Genomic DNA, 15,188 nt, shown 5'->3' on the forward strand with positions numbered 1-15,188 from the left:
ATATTATACTTAATGAAAGTATAAATAAACTCTAAATGCTAGTCAATCTATCGTTTTAATGGGATAAAAATTCTCCGAAACTAATTTTAACGATCCTAACTGTAAAACTTGTTTGTATATGCTTCGAGATCATATCAGCAAAAAATCGCAAAAAACAAGCATTCAGAGATCAAGTAACGGGACAAAAGTTTTCCACGCTTATAAACGAAAAATCACAATTTAACGGTTATTTTAACTCCGATTTTGATGATTTTTTACAGCTACACTCATTGACCCTATATGAATACCATGAATGAACTTGATCTTCAATTTAAAATATTTACACAAGTGGATACCACAAAATCTTATGTTATACTTAATGAAAGTATAAATAAACTCTAAGTGTTAGTGAATTTATTGTTTTGATAGGATACGCATTTTATGAAACTAGTTTCAACGATCCAACCGTCAAACGTGTTTGTATATGCTTTGAGATCGCATACATCAAAAATTTCAAAAAACAAACATTTAGAGATCAAGTAACGGGACAAAACTTTTCGACGATTATCAATGAAAAATCACGATTTAACGGTTATTTTAACTCCGATTTTTTACAATTACACTCCTTGACCCTATATGAATACAATGAATGAATTCGATATTCAATTTAAAATATTTACACAAGTGGATACCACAAAATCTTATGTCATATTTAATGAAAGTATAAATAAACTCTAAGTGTTAGTGAATCTATTGTTTTGATAGGATATGCATTTTACGAAACTAGTTTCAACGATCTAACCGTCAAACATGTTTGTATATGCTTAGAGATCGCATACGTCAAAAATTTCAAAAAACAAACATTCAGAGATCAAGTAACGGGACAAAACTTTTCGACTGTTATCAACGAAAAATCAAGATTTAACGGTTATTTTAACTCTGATTTTGATAATTTTTTACAGCTACACTCCTTGACCCTATATGAATATCATGAATGAACTCGATCTTCAATTTAAAATATTTACACTAGTGGATACCACAAAATCTTATGTTATCCTTAATGAAAGTATGAATAAACTTTTAAGTGTTAGTGAATTTATCATTTTGATGGGATAAGCATTCTACGAAACTAATTTGAACGATCCAACCGTCAAACATGTTTGTATATACTTCAAGATCACATACACCAAAAATTGCATAAAGAAAACTGTGAACACGAAAAATTCCTGAAACAAGAAACAAGAATACGTGCACAAAGTAATATTTTTGTGTTTAATGATTTTGGGGGTTACGATCTCTCAAATTTGGTCCTCTGATTCGATCTCCGTAAGATGTAGATTTGTTGATCCAAGGGCCATCGAGGCTTGATCTTGGATGAACAGTTGTAAGTTTCTTCAAGGGCCTTCGTGGCTTTGATCTTGAAGGTTGATGGAAGTTTCTTCAAGGGCCTTCGGGGCTTGATCTTGAAGGTTGATGGATGAGCGGATCTTCAAGGGCTTTTGGGCTTAATCTTGAAGAATGATTGGATGTGTGAATTTGTTGAGGTTGTTGATCCAAAGGGTCGTTGGGGCTTGATCTTAGGATGAACGGATGATGAACGATGAACACTTTCTTCAAGGGCCGTCAGGGCTTGATCTTGAATTGGTGGGAGTTCTTCAAGGGCCGTTGGAGCTTGATCTTGAAGGAAGATTTGACGAAGAACGAAAGTGCTTTCTTCATCCTTCAGGATTTTCTTGAGAGCTTTAGAACTTTAAGGCTTCATGGTTTTGGTGTGTTGTGGATGAGTTGTTGATCCAAAGGGCCGTCGGGGCTTGATCTAAGGATGAACAGTTGATGAATGGATCTTCATGGATCTTCAAGAGCTTTTGTGGGCTTGATCTTGAAGAATAGATGTGTGGATTTGTTTGTGCTGTTGATCCAAATGGTCGTTGGGGCTTGATCTTAGGATGAACGATGAACACTTTCTTCAAGGGCCGTCGGGACTTGATCTTAAGTTGGTGGAAGTTCTTCAAGGGCCGTCGGGGCTTGATCTTGAAGGAGGATTTGACGAAGAATGAAGAGGGCTTTCTTGATTCTTCAGGATTCTTGGGAATTTGGGGGTTGGATGCTTGAGAGCTTTAGAGTTTCAAAGCTTCAAGGATTTTGGATGTGTGGGGAGTATTCTCTTCCATTTTGGGAGTAGAAAAATGTATTTGTGAATTGGTGTTTTTGTGAATTGGTGTCCCTTCCTCTTGATGGAGAAGCCTATTTATAAGCTTTGAGAGTGAATCACCACCATTCATTTTTTTGGTGAAGTGAGTGGATGATGTAGGTGAAGTGAATGGAGGTTGTAGGTGAAGTGAGTGGAGGTTGTAGGTGAAGTAAGTGGATGATGTAGGTGAAATGAGTGGAGGTTGTAGGTAAGGTAAATGGATGATGTAGGTGAAGTAAGTGGATGATGTAGGTGAAATGAGTGGAGGTTGTAGGTAAGGTAAATGGATAATGTAGGTGAAATGAGTGGAGGTTGTTGGTGAGGTGAGAGAATGATATAGGTGAAATAAGTGTTGTATTGGTTAACATTTATTTCACTGAAATTTCGATGTCTACAAATGCCCCCAATTCAAGGCGCGTCGTAGACATGTGCTTGTCACGTGTAGAAGATGCGTATTGAGGTCCCTTAATGTAGATGTCAACCCAAGGGCCGTCGATGCTTGATCTTGAATTGGGCTGGAAATTTCTTCAAGGGCCATCGAGGCTTGATCTTGAGTTCGATTGGAAGATTTTCTGGTTTCCTCCAATCGTTGATTTTCCACGGGCTTAATCTTGAACTGGGCTGGAGGATTCTTTTGGTCTCCTCCGAAGGTCTGAACTTACTCCTTTTATCTGGAGTTGAATTTGATTCAAGGGTGGTGAACACTTGATTTTGAATTGGACTTGTGATTTCTTAGAGGGCCATCAAGGCTTGATCTTGAGTTCGACTGGAAGATTTTGATGATGATTTTGCCGTACACAGTTTATACTCTTGCGGGCCAGGAGCGTTTGGTTGTCACCTTTTAGGCTCGTGCGAACGAGGAGCTTTTGGTGCCATTTGCAGTTTCAGCTCATGCAAGCAAGGAGCTTTTGGTGCCGTTTGCAGTTTCAGCTGGTGCAGGAAAGGAGCGTTTGGTGCCATTTGCAGTTTCAACTCGTGCAGGCAATGAGCGTTTGGTGTCATTTGCAGTTTCAACTTGTGCAGGCAATGAGCGTTTGGTGCCGTTTGCAGTTTCAGCTCGTGCAGGCAAGGAGCGTTTGGTGCCGTTTGCAGTTTCAACTCGTGCAGGCAAGGAGCGTTTGGTGCCGTTTGCAGTTTCAGCTCGTGCAGGCAAGAAGCTTTTGGTGCCGTTTGCAGTTTCAGCTCGTGCAGGCAAGGAGCGTTTGGTGCCATTTGCAGTTTCAACTCGTGCAGGCAATGAGCGTTTGGTTGTCACCTTTTAGGCTTGTGCGAACGAGGAGCTTTTTGAACTTGTCAAACGATCTTAGAGAGTCATTCCTTGCAATCTTCATAGCAAGGAGTCTTGACTGAGTGATTGAAGAAGTCTTTGGAAAAGAAATCGCGCATCGTGATGGCAACGGACGATCTTTGTGTCATAATTTCATCATCCTCAACACTTTCATGTAGCTTTGAAGGTTGACGGTAGCTGCTTTGCCCCCTTTCCGATTGGTGAACTTGTGGAGGAGACGTAAGTTTCTTGTGCATTTTCTTTGGAGTGACATAAGTCCATCCTTCAACTTCACTTGAATTGACTGACATGGTTTTGGAGCATGCCTCCAGCGGTTGATGACCGACTCGCGCCTTTGATGCTGCTCTTGCTTGCTTAGCGGTATCAACTTTGCAGCGGCATGTTGAGGAGTGGTTGTGGCACCAATGGATGCTCCATTTGTGGCGGAAGTGCTCATGCTTCTTCCCTTGGTGGTTGCAAGAACGGCTTGACCCTTGCTTGATGCCATTGATTTTGGAGGTGTGCTTTGGTTTTCTTGAACGGAGAAAAAGATGAGAGGTAGAGATTGTCCCACTGGACGTGCCAAATTTGTGAACACGAAAGATTCCTGAAAACAATAGACAAGAATACGTGCACAAAATAATATTTTTGTGTTTATGATTTTTGGGGGTTACGATCTCTTTGTAATTTGGTCCTCTGATTCGATCTCCGTAAGATGTAGATTTGTTGATCCAAGGGCCGTTGAGGCTTGATCTTGGATGAACAGTTGTAAGTTTCTTCAAGGGCCTTCGTGGCTTTGATCTTGAAGGTTGATGGAAGTTTCTTTAAGGGCTTTCGGGGCTTGATCTTGAAGGTTGATGGATGAGCGGATCTTGAAGGGCTTTTGGGCTTGATCTTGAAGAACGGTGGTGTAAGTTTCTTCAAGGGCCTTCGTGGCTTTGATCTTGAAGGTTGATGGAAGTTTCTTCAACGGCCTTTGGGGCTTGATCTTGAAGGTTGATGGATGAGCGGATCTTCAAGGGCTTTTGGGCTTGATCTTGAAGAACGGTTGGTTTTCTTCAAGGGCCGTCGATGCTTGATCTTGAAAGAACAGTTAGTTTTCTTCAAGGGCTTTTGGGCTTGATCTTGAAGAATAGATGTGTGGATTTGTTTGTGCTGTTGATCCAAAGGGCCGTTGGGGCTTGATCTTAGGATGAACGATGAACACTTTCTTCAAGGGCCGTCAGGGCTTGATCTTGAATAATGGTTGTGTGGATTTCTTCAAGGGCTTTTGGGCTTGATCTTGAAGGTTGATGGATGAGCGGATCTTCAAGGGCTTTTGGGCTTAATCTTGAAGAATGATTGGTTTTCTTCAAGGACCGTCGAGGCTTGATCTTGAATGAACAGTTGGTTTTCTTCAATGGTTTTTGGGCTTGATCTTGGATGAACGGTTGATGAATGGATCTTCAAGGGGCGTTGGGCTTGATCTTGAAGAATGTGTGTATGGGTTTGTTAAGGTTGTTGATCCAAAGGGCCGTTGGGGCTTGATCTTAGGATGAACGGATGATGAATGATGAACACTTTCTTCAAGGGCCGTCGGGGCTTGATCTTGAATAATGGTTGTGTGGATTTCTTCAAGAGCTTTTGGGCTTGATCTTGAAGATTGATGGATGAGCGGATCTTCAAGGGCTTTTGGGCTTAATCTTGAAGAACGATTGGATGTGTGGATTTGTTGGGGTTGTTGATCCAAAGGGCCGTTGGGGCTTGATCTTAGGATGAACGATGAACGCTTTCTTCAAGGGCCGTCGGGGCTTGATCTTGAATTGATGGAAGTTCTTCAAGGGCCGTCGGGGCTTGATCTTGAAGGAGGATTTGACGAAGAATGAATAGGCCTTTCTGGATTCTTGGGAATTTGGCGGTTGGATGCTTGAGAGCTTTAAAGTTTCAAAGCTTCAAGGATTTTGGATGTGTGGGGAGTATTCTCTTCCATTTTGGGAGTAGAGAAATGTATTTGTGAATTGGTGTCTCTTCCTCTTGATGGAGAAGCCTATTTATAGGCTTTGAGAGTGAATCACCACTATCCATTTTTTTGGTGAAGTGAGTGGATGATGTAGGTGAAGTGAATAGAGGTTGTAGGTGAAGTGAGTGGAGGTTGTAGGTGAAGTAAGTGGATGATGTATGTGAAATGAGTAGAGGTTGTAGGTAAGGTAAATGGATGATGTAGGTGAAGTAAGTGTGAAGTAAGTGGATGATGTAGGTGAAATGAGTGGAGGTTGGAGATAAGGTAAATGGATGATGTAGGTGAAATGAGTGGAGGTTGTTGGTGATGTGAGGGAATGATATAGGTGAAATAAGTGTTGTATTGGTTAACATTTATTTCACTGAAATTTCGATGTCTACAAAAACATTCAGAGATCAAGGAATGGGACAAAAGTTTTCGACGGTTATCATTGAAAAATCACTATTTAACAGTTATTTTAATTCCGATTTTGATTATTTTTTACAGCCACCCTTTGACTCTATATGAATACAATGAATGAACTCGATCTTCAATTTAAAATATTTACATTAGTGGATACTATAAAATCTTAGGTTATACTTAATGAAAGTATAAATAAACTCTTAAGTGTTAGTGAATCTATTATTTTGATGGGTTACGCATTCTACGAAATTAATTTCAACGATCCAACCGTCAAACTTGTTTGTATATGCTTTAAAATCGTATACGCTAAAAATCGCAAAAAAGAAACATTTAGAGATCAAGTAAAGGGACAAAACCTTTCGATAGTTATCAATGAAAAATCATGATTTAACGGTTATTTTAACTCCCATTTTGATGATTTTTTTACAACTACACTCCTTGACCCTATATGAATACAATGACTGAACTTGATCTTTAATTTAAAATATTTACACAAGTGGATACCACAAAATCTTATGTTATACTTAATGAAAGTATGAATAAACTCGTAAGTGTTAGTGAATCTATTGTTTTGATGGGATACGTATTCTATGAAATTAGTTTCAACAATCCAACCGTCAAACATGCTTCTATATACTTCGAGATCGCATATGCCAAAAATTTCAAAAAACAAACATTCAGAAATCAAGTAATGGGACAAAACTTTTCGACGGTTATTAACGAAAAATCATGATTTAACGGTTATTTTAACTCCAATTTTGATGATTTTTTACAGCTACAGTCTTTGACCCTATATGAATACAAAAAATGAATTCAATCTTCAATTTAAAATATTTACCCTAGTAGATACCACAAAATCTTATGTTATACTTAATGAAAGTATACATAAACTCCAAGTGTTAGTGAATCTATCGTTTTAATGGGATACGCATTCTACGAAAATAATTTCAATGATCCAACTGTCAAACTTGTTTGTATATGCTTCAAGATCGCATACACAAAAAATTGCAAAAAACAAACATTCAGACATGAATTTGATCTTTAATTTAAAATATTTACACTAGTGGATACCATAAAATTTTATGTCATGATGATCGATGAAAATTGAGGATTTTGTAAAAGGAATAACATGCAAGCTTTGAGTTCCATTGGCAAGGTTTAAACTTTTGAGAAAGGCTTCACAACCTTGAAAACAAAAACTCTTTCAATTTGCATATCCTTGTACATTTAATATTTTGTAATAGATTAGTAGTGTATGGATGTTTGTTTATTAGGCTCTTATTTTCAAGTGTAGATGTAGTACTTAAACGAAAAATATGTTTTAATGTTTTAAAATAATATTTATGTGGCAATGTGTGGTATGTGCAAATTTAAGAAAAAAAAACATTTTTCTTAACGGTTTATTGCGGGTCATAACGGGTTAGGTCACTTTACCCGACTTGTTAAGGACCCGTTAAGATAACGGATGTGACACGACACGACTCGTTAAGATAACAGGTGTTACACAAAAACGACACGAACACAACAAACACGACCCGTTTTCCAGGCCTAACCACGAGGAGTGAAGAGGTTTATACAAAACAATTTAAATTTACAAAGTCAATTAGACAAAAGGCGGGAGGCGGTTTCGCAGCCTCAAGTGGTCTTGAGGTTGAGACGTTTTGGTGTTACACCTATCAGATTTTTTTGACCAAAAAAAAAAAAAAGACAAAAAGTAGATAATCACAATGAACAGATGCAAGATAGAGGAAGAAACACCTTGCAATCGACAACAACGAACACATGAGCACACTTGCAACTGTACACCCAAAATCCCCAAATCTTAGGGTTTGAGCACCGACTTTGATCAAACACCACCAACTTCAATCGAAAAACCACCGACTTCAATCGAAAACCACCGACAAAGCAGCACGGACCGACAAATCAGAATAATCAGCAACAAAAGAGAAGGATGAAAAAGGAGCGGAAGCAACCAGATCGTCAACCGATGGCGGTGGCCATGCTCGGCGATGATACCATGTCAACGATGAAGGTTCGTAGAAAGTAATTGTAGAGTGTGAAAGTTAACAAACAAGAGAGACAAAGGCCGAATATTCTTTTCTCATTAGATTAGGATAATTACACTTCAATGTGGTATATATAGCCTATACCAGAACTAACAATTCTAACTAACTCTATACAACAACCAATTACAATATGACACATGTCATATATCCAACCATTCTAACAACACATATGTCAACCTAACAACTACCATGCGAGGTCTACCATTGTTCCCAGGTTTTCTTGTACCAGTTAGATACAGAAGTGAGTCAAGTGACTTTTTCTCTAGAGAAGCAGAAAAATATGTAGCAACTCTTGGAGATATTTGTTGTGTTAGTGTAATGCATAATCTTCAAATGGTTGTAGATCTGTTACTAGTTTTTCATTTTTTTTTTTCATTTGTAAAGTACCTTGAAATTAATTATTTCAAGTTTGTAAACAGAGTTGTTACAAAGTGACTCAAGTTTCTGTAGCAAGTCAAGGTTTCTTGTTCGACGTTGGTCTACCTAAAACTTGTGATTGTGTAAATTAGAAATAGGAATTCAAAATATCATATATCTTTTTTTGTACAATTTGTAGGAGTGATCGCAATTGAAGATAAGATGAGAAAAAATTAGTTAAAGTGGTTTGGGAGTGAACCGAAGACCTACAGATACTTCAGTTAGAAGATGTGACTAGAGATGGAGACTCAGGGCAAAATGGGTAAAGGAAAACCTACGACGACATGAAAAGAGGCTTTAAGAAAAAACATGGAGTATTCGGAGTTAACGGAAGACATGTCCCAAAATCGAGCGCAATGACGTTTTAGGATTCATGTAGTCGATCCTACTTAGTGGGATAAAACTTGGTTATCGTTGTTGTTGCTAATATTTAGAAGTTAATACTTGCTAATCACATATTAAATAATCATTAATTTAATGCTTCTTGCTGATGCTAATATTAAGGACCCAAAAAAATGTTAAAGAATCACTAATCGATGTAACTTAAGAAATCAAGCGATGACCATCGCAATCAGAAAATGGAGCATTTTTGCTCACCACCCTAAACTTTAGGGTATGCTCACCATCCTCTTTCAAAATTGACACGTGTCTCATAAGAGAACCATGATTTTTTTTGTTAGTACATCGCTATTTTTACAATAGAGGAAGAAAGAATTCGGCTAAGGCATATAATGGACAAGAGAACCATGGTTAACCATTAACAATTAACAATTACTTGTCCATTAATCAGGAGAGAGAAAATCATGTAATAGTAAAAAATTAAAGAATCAAGTCGTCCCTCGTCCTTTCCCAAAATCACAAGCCACGCTTCATGGTTGAAAACTTAACAGAGAAAATATTGTCGTCTAATAGTATTTCGGTAAAATTATGTATGTTTTAGGATGAATTCTCGACATTTTTTAAACCCATTTAATTAAGTAAATAAGAATATTAATTAAAACTTGAAATGTCTCAATAAATATTCATGGAGCTTGCAACCCAGTTTGACAGTTTTCATGTCAATAAGATATTGAAGTAATTCTTATAACTATCAGATGGATTTGTTCTAATTTGGAAGGATTTGTTTGGATACAGACAAATGTGACAGTGGAGGATAAGAAGGGGCGCGGCGAAGGTGGGGCAGAGGCAAAGGCAATGGAGCTTCAATGGCTTCCAGATTTAGGGAAGAACATGACAATATGAAGCAGTAATTGTTAATTGTTAATTGAGCTTCAATGGCTTCCAGATTTGGAAGGATTTCTCTCTGATTAATTGATAAGTAATTATTAATTGTTAATGTCAACCATGGTTCTCTTATGGGACACGTGTTAATCTTTAGAGAGGGTGGTGAGCATACCCTATAATTTAGGATGATGAGCAAAAATGTTTTCATTGGAAAAAGACTCATTTATATGTATTCCTCTTTGCTTAGAAGTGAGAGATCTTAGGTTCGAATTTCGTAGATAGCGAATTTGATACCAAATTAGGTTGGCCATTATGTGATTTAGCCAAACTCTCCTTCTTCCTAATGTAAAAATATCCATCCACATGCCTTGGCACTCCAATTCGCACATAAGATATATAAGTCAAAATTAGCTTTAGGTTTCAATCTTTCTTTTTTACTCTTCTCCTGTTAAGCGGCAACATATATACAATTTTTCCTTATGATACAAGGAACATTAAAGAAAGTTACAACCAAACTAGGAAACATAAATATAATCCTAATCCAACTAAGATGTTAACTTACGCCAACACTCCCCATTAAGTTGGTGCATCGATATCTCCTAGGCCCAACTTGCCAAGTGAGTCATGAAACCTCCTTGCCAAGATTGTATGTATCAAAACATCTGCCAGCTGCTCATTTGTCTTCACAAACGAAATGTTAACCATCATAACATCTAGATTTTCTTTTATAAAGTGTCTATCCACCTCAACATGTTTAGTCATTTCATGCTGCACTAGATTATTAACTATCTCTCACGTTGCTTGATTATCCCAGTACAACAGCATAGGACCCTTGGACTTAAACCTTATCTCTATAAGCAGTATCCGCATCAGTGTAACCTTTCACCTCCATATGTCCATGCTTCTTGTACATTAGTTCTTCCTCGGAGCTCCCTTCAAGTAACTCAAAATTCGCATTACAGCCGCCATATGATCCTCACTTGGGGCACGCAAAAACTGACTCCCTACACTCACCGGTAAGTAATATTTGACCTCGTGAGTGATAGGTAAATCAACCATCCTACTAACCTTTGATCCTTCTCTTTATTTGTTGAGTCTTGATCCTGATAGATTGCAAGACGATGATACCAGTTTTAGATAGAAGATCCAACACATACTTCCGTTGTGACAAGTATATTCCTTCTGGAGACCTTGCAACTTCAATTCCTAGGAAGTATTAAGTCCCCCATATTTTTCATCTCAAACTTAGAAAACAAGTATCCCTGCAGTCGTTCAATTTTCATTGTAACATCACCTGTGACAATCATATCATCCACATATATAATGAATAAGGTTACTTTGTCACCCTTACGTTTGATGAACAAAGTATGATCTGAGTTATCTTGTCGATACCAATACTTCTTCATTGCCTGGGTGAACCGTCCGAACCATACTCTGGGTGGCTGTTTAAGACTATACAACGTCTTCCAAAATCCACACACTTTCAGCTAGAGTTAACAGTGCCATATCCTAGTGGAAAATCTATGTACACCTCTTTCTCTAAATCTTCATGCAAAAATGCATTTTTTACATCAAATTGTCTCAAAGGCCAGTCAAGATTAGCAGTAAGAGATAATAAAACTCTAATGGTATTCATTTTTACAATGGGAGCAAACGTTTCCTTGATAATCAACCCCACAAGTCTTAATAAACCATTTAGCGACTAACCTTGTATGTACCTATCAATTGTTTCATCTGCCTACACCTACTTGAAACCCACTGATTTCTTTCCCTTGGGATGTGGAACCACATTCCATGTATTATTCTTTTGTAATGCTTCCATCTCAACTTGCATTGCCTCTGTCCATTTCAGATATTTCAATGTTTCTTCCACTCTGGTAGGTATTTTGATAGTTTCCATTTGCTAAACAAAAATACAATATTTTTGCAGAAGTTGATGAGTTGAGACATAGTTCGAAATGGAGTATCGCACCTTCCCTTCTCGAGAATACATGTCTGATGATTTTCCTCGATTTTGTCAAGGAAGTGACACATAAGATGGTGTAATAATATTTGAATAAGTACATACCTCAAGGATATCTAGTTAATCATGGTTGTGCACTTGAGGAGTATGAAGGGGGTTATCCACGTGTTCTGTTTCTGCTTCACTGGAGTTGTTATGAAGCTATCCATCTATTACTGGACACCTATCACTCGAGCCTGCATCACTAATTACCAACTTGGGCCTACTCAGGCCACCATTAATTCTCTCCTGATTATGCCCAATTGGGTTGGCACCAACGCATTCATTTCGCCCACTTGGGATATCCCGTGGCCCACTTTCTCCAACATGTGCATCATCACATGTGTTGCCTTCTACGTTGTTTTGGTGGTCAGCTAGCCCACTTGGGCCAGTTTGGTTAGTCAACCCACTTTCTCCCATTCAGTCAGTCAGCCCACTTGGGCCACTTGGACTAGTATGTTCTGTAGGGGGCCGTTTGGTACGTAGACGGGACGAAATGGGATGGGATGGGACGGGACAGGACGGGACGGAATAGTGGTTCCATGTGATGTTTGGTATACGTAGGATAGAACGAAAGAGTTGTTTCGTTTTGTGTTTGGTAAGCGCAGGACGGAACAGAACCAAAACATTAAAATGACTAACTTACCCCTGTTCCGTCTATTGTTTGGTACAATGTTTGGGACAAGACAGAACATTATTATTTTTTTTCTTCTTCTTCTTCTTGATGCTGCTTATCTATGATATATTTTGTACACTATACTTGGATGTGTTCATATTTCATACCATGTATAACAGAAAACAAGAGACATGTATTTGTACTTTGTTGCTCATATAATTAATTTAGTGGGATAATACATCAATTAATTTTATGTGATTTAAAAAAATAATAGGGTGAGAGCATGCCATTGGCTTGGCACTTGGCACATGGTAGTGTAGCCACAATATGTATATGGTTATGTATGTGTGATGAATTACATATGAAGAGATTGGCGTGGTAGAACAACCGTTGATGCAATGGCTATGTTGGAATCTTTGACACAATCTGCTTTCATCTCTTCGTCATCACATTGAAATGCAAATTGTTTCAAACAATATGTATATTATAAGTTGAGCTGTGAGACAATTGGATGTCTATGGCATTGGTTGTCATGCAAGGATGAAAAATATATAAGTTTAATGATATTATCTTGCTAAAGCAATAAACATGAAATATCCAGAACTTAAACATGAAATCCCAAATTAAACATTCGTCCTTACTTTAGGAAAAAAAAAAAAAAAAAAAAAAAAGATAATGTCTTACTAAACCCCAGAAGTTAATGTAGTTCATATCATACTAAACCCCCTAATGCTCAGATACCATCCATATACATTTTAATGAAATCTGCCTTGTGAAAGTCATCCAGGGTACACCAAATACTCATCATATCAGTATCTTTCACTAATTTCATTGAAATTCTCAGCACTTGATCATATAGGAGACCCATAGCCTGAAGCTGAGAAGGTAACCTGGCTTTCGCTTCTCTCAAAGTAAAACTTTCACCTAAATTCTTCATTTCAGTAACTGCTTTATCCCAACCTTCATGGATAACAGCTACAATAGTTGCATCAGCATCATTCTTATTCCTCTTCCTCTTCCTAATAGGTTGAGATCCATTGGATGTACCAATAGAAGGAGATGGGGTAGGTGAAGTCGGAGGCAACTCGAATGTTTCATCACCATCCTTATTTTCCAATCTCATGTTTTCGATTGCATCTGCTGCTGATTCAGCCATACTACCCGTGGCTCGGTCTCTCCCAAACACCGTACATAAGCTTGGATACAACGGAAATGGCTTATTTGGTTTGTAAGATGCATTGGATGTTTTTACAATAAGAACCCAAAAGAAATCAAAGTTATGACTTTTAAAGCAACTAATTGAAAAAGAATAAGAAACAAAATGTACCTTCACCTACAGCTGAAGTACATCGTCACTATCCATAACAACACATTTTTTTTCGTCATCCCAACCAAATCGAGAGGTATTCATCATGTCATATGCAGAGGAATACTTTTCTTTTAGATGCTTCAGCTTGTTTTGTATATGCTTTGGCTCTATATTAATGCCCGAAATCATCTCCCTTATCTTGGTGGCAACCATTACAAATGTACCAGCCTTAAAACTGTCGGGTCTCACACCTAACACCATCAACTACCATCTCCTCGAGGATGGTAAGCAGTACATCCTCGTCATGATCACTCCAATTACGTAAGGTGGCCATATAATCTATCAAAGAAACCATAATATTACATATGTAAAACAAAGAAACATATTGTTAGTGGAGCAAACATGATGCAATTAAGTTAACATATGCCTACAGCTTTTTGCAAAGCTAAATTACTTCCTAGTGGAAAAGGTAATCCAGTGAACAATATATATGATCAATTATAAAGCAAATCCAGTGAACAATATATATGTTTTTTTTTCATTGTTGTTTTGGGAGTATTGCAACTCTTTGGTTTTCATATGCAGCATCAGTAGGTGTAGCATCAGTGATGAAGCATCAGTAGGTACATCATCAGTAGGTGCAGCATCAGTGATGCAGTTAGCTAGTAAGACAACTTACGTCAAGTAAGAAGGGAATAAAACGAAGAAATGAAAAGGCCATTGTAACCAGCATTTTTTTGTCTTTTATATTCATATGCTTGATTCTACAATATGAAGAAATGAAAAGGCCATTGCAATCAGTTTGCTGCAAGTTATTTTGCTAAATGTTTATTCTCTGTCTTTTACTTTATTGTTAGTATTTTCTTCTTGCTGATAATTTGAGCAATAAAAAACAAACATCTCAATAGTCTTCAAACAATAAAAAACAATTACAACAATCATCTCAGTAAAATGTTATCAAACAATAAAAGACAATTACAACAACTACCATGTCAACCAATTTTCAAGCCCTTATTCCTCTCCACTCATCATATATTTCTTTTGCAAGATTATCCTTCCATTAAGTCCATGTCTGGCTTGACTCAACGGTTTCAATGCAGGCTAATACTTCTGGTAAATCTTCTCCTATAGGCAATTCATCAAATGCAAGCCTTGCATTTTCCTCATGATCAATCGCCATATACATTCTGATAAAATTATCAAGTAAACTACATGCGGTGATCATTCGTCCCTGAATCTTGATTGGATAGTAGAAAGGACTTCACAAGATAGCCCAACGTCTTTTGAGGAGGCCAAAACATTTCTCCATGACATTCCTAGCACGTGAATGTTTCATATTAAAATATTCTTCATGATTCCTAGGTGCACGTGAATTGTCTTCCCACTTTTGCAAATGGTATCTAGTGCCTCTATACGGTGCTAGAAAACCCTCACCATTTGCATATCCAGAATCAACCAAATAGTATGTACCTATATTAGTTGATAATAAATTTTAATTGTTGGCCAACAAAGGTAAGGAAGAATACTAGGTACTTGTTTATCTTACAAGTTGGGACCTTGAGGCCATTAGCTCTAGTAACAGCGTCACCAAGAACTCTCAGATCAGTAGCTGATCCCTCCCAACCGAATAACACATATACGAATTTGAGGTCATGTGTGCATACACCCAACACATTAGTTACTATGTGACCCTTCCTTGTTCTATATCTTGGTCTA

Source organism: the organism of the source record quoted next, unplaced genomic scaffold, assembly GCF_019419815.1.
Source record: "Pyrus x bretschneideri cultivar Hongxiangsu unplaced genomic scaffold, Pyrus_bretschneideri_v1 Contig20, whole genome shotgun sequence".
Classification (NCBI taxonomy): domain Eukaryota; kingdom Viridiplantae; phylum Streptophyta; class Magnoliopsida; order Rosales; family Rosaceae; genus Pyrus; species Pyrus x bretschneideri.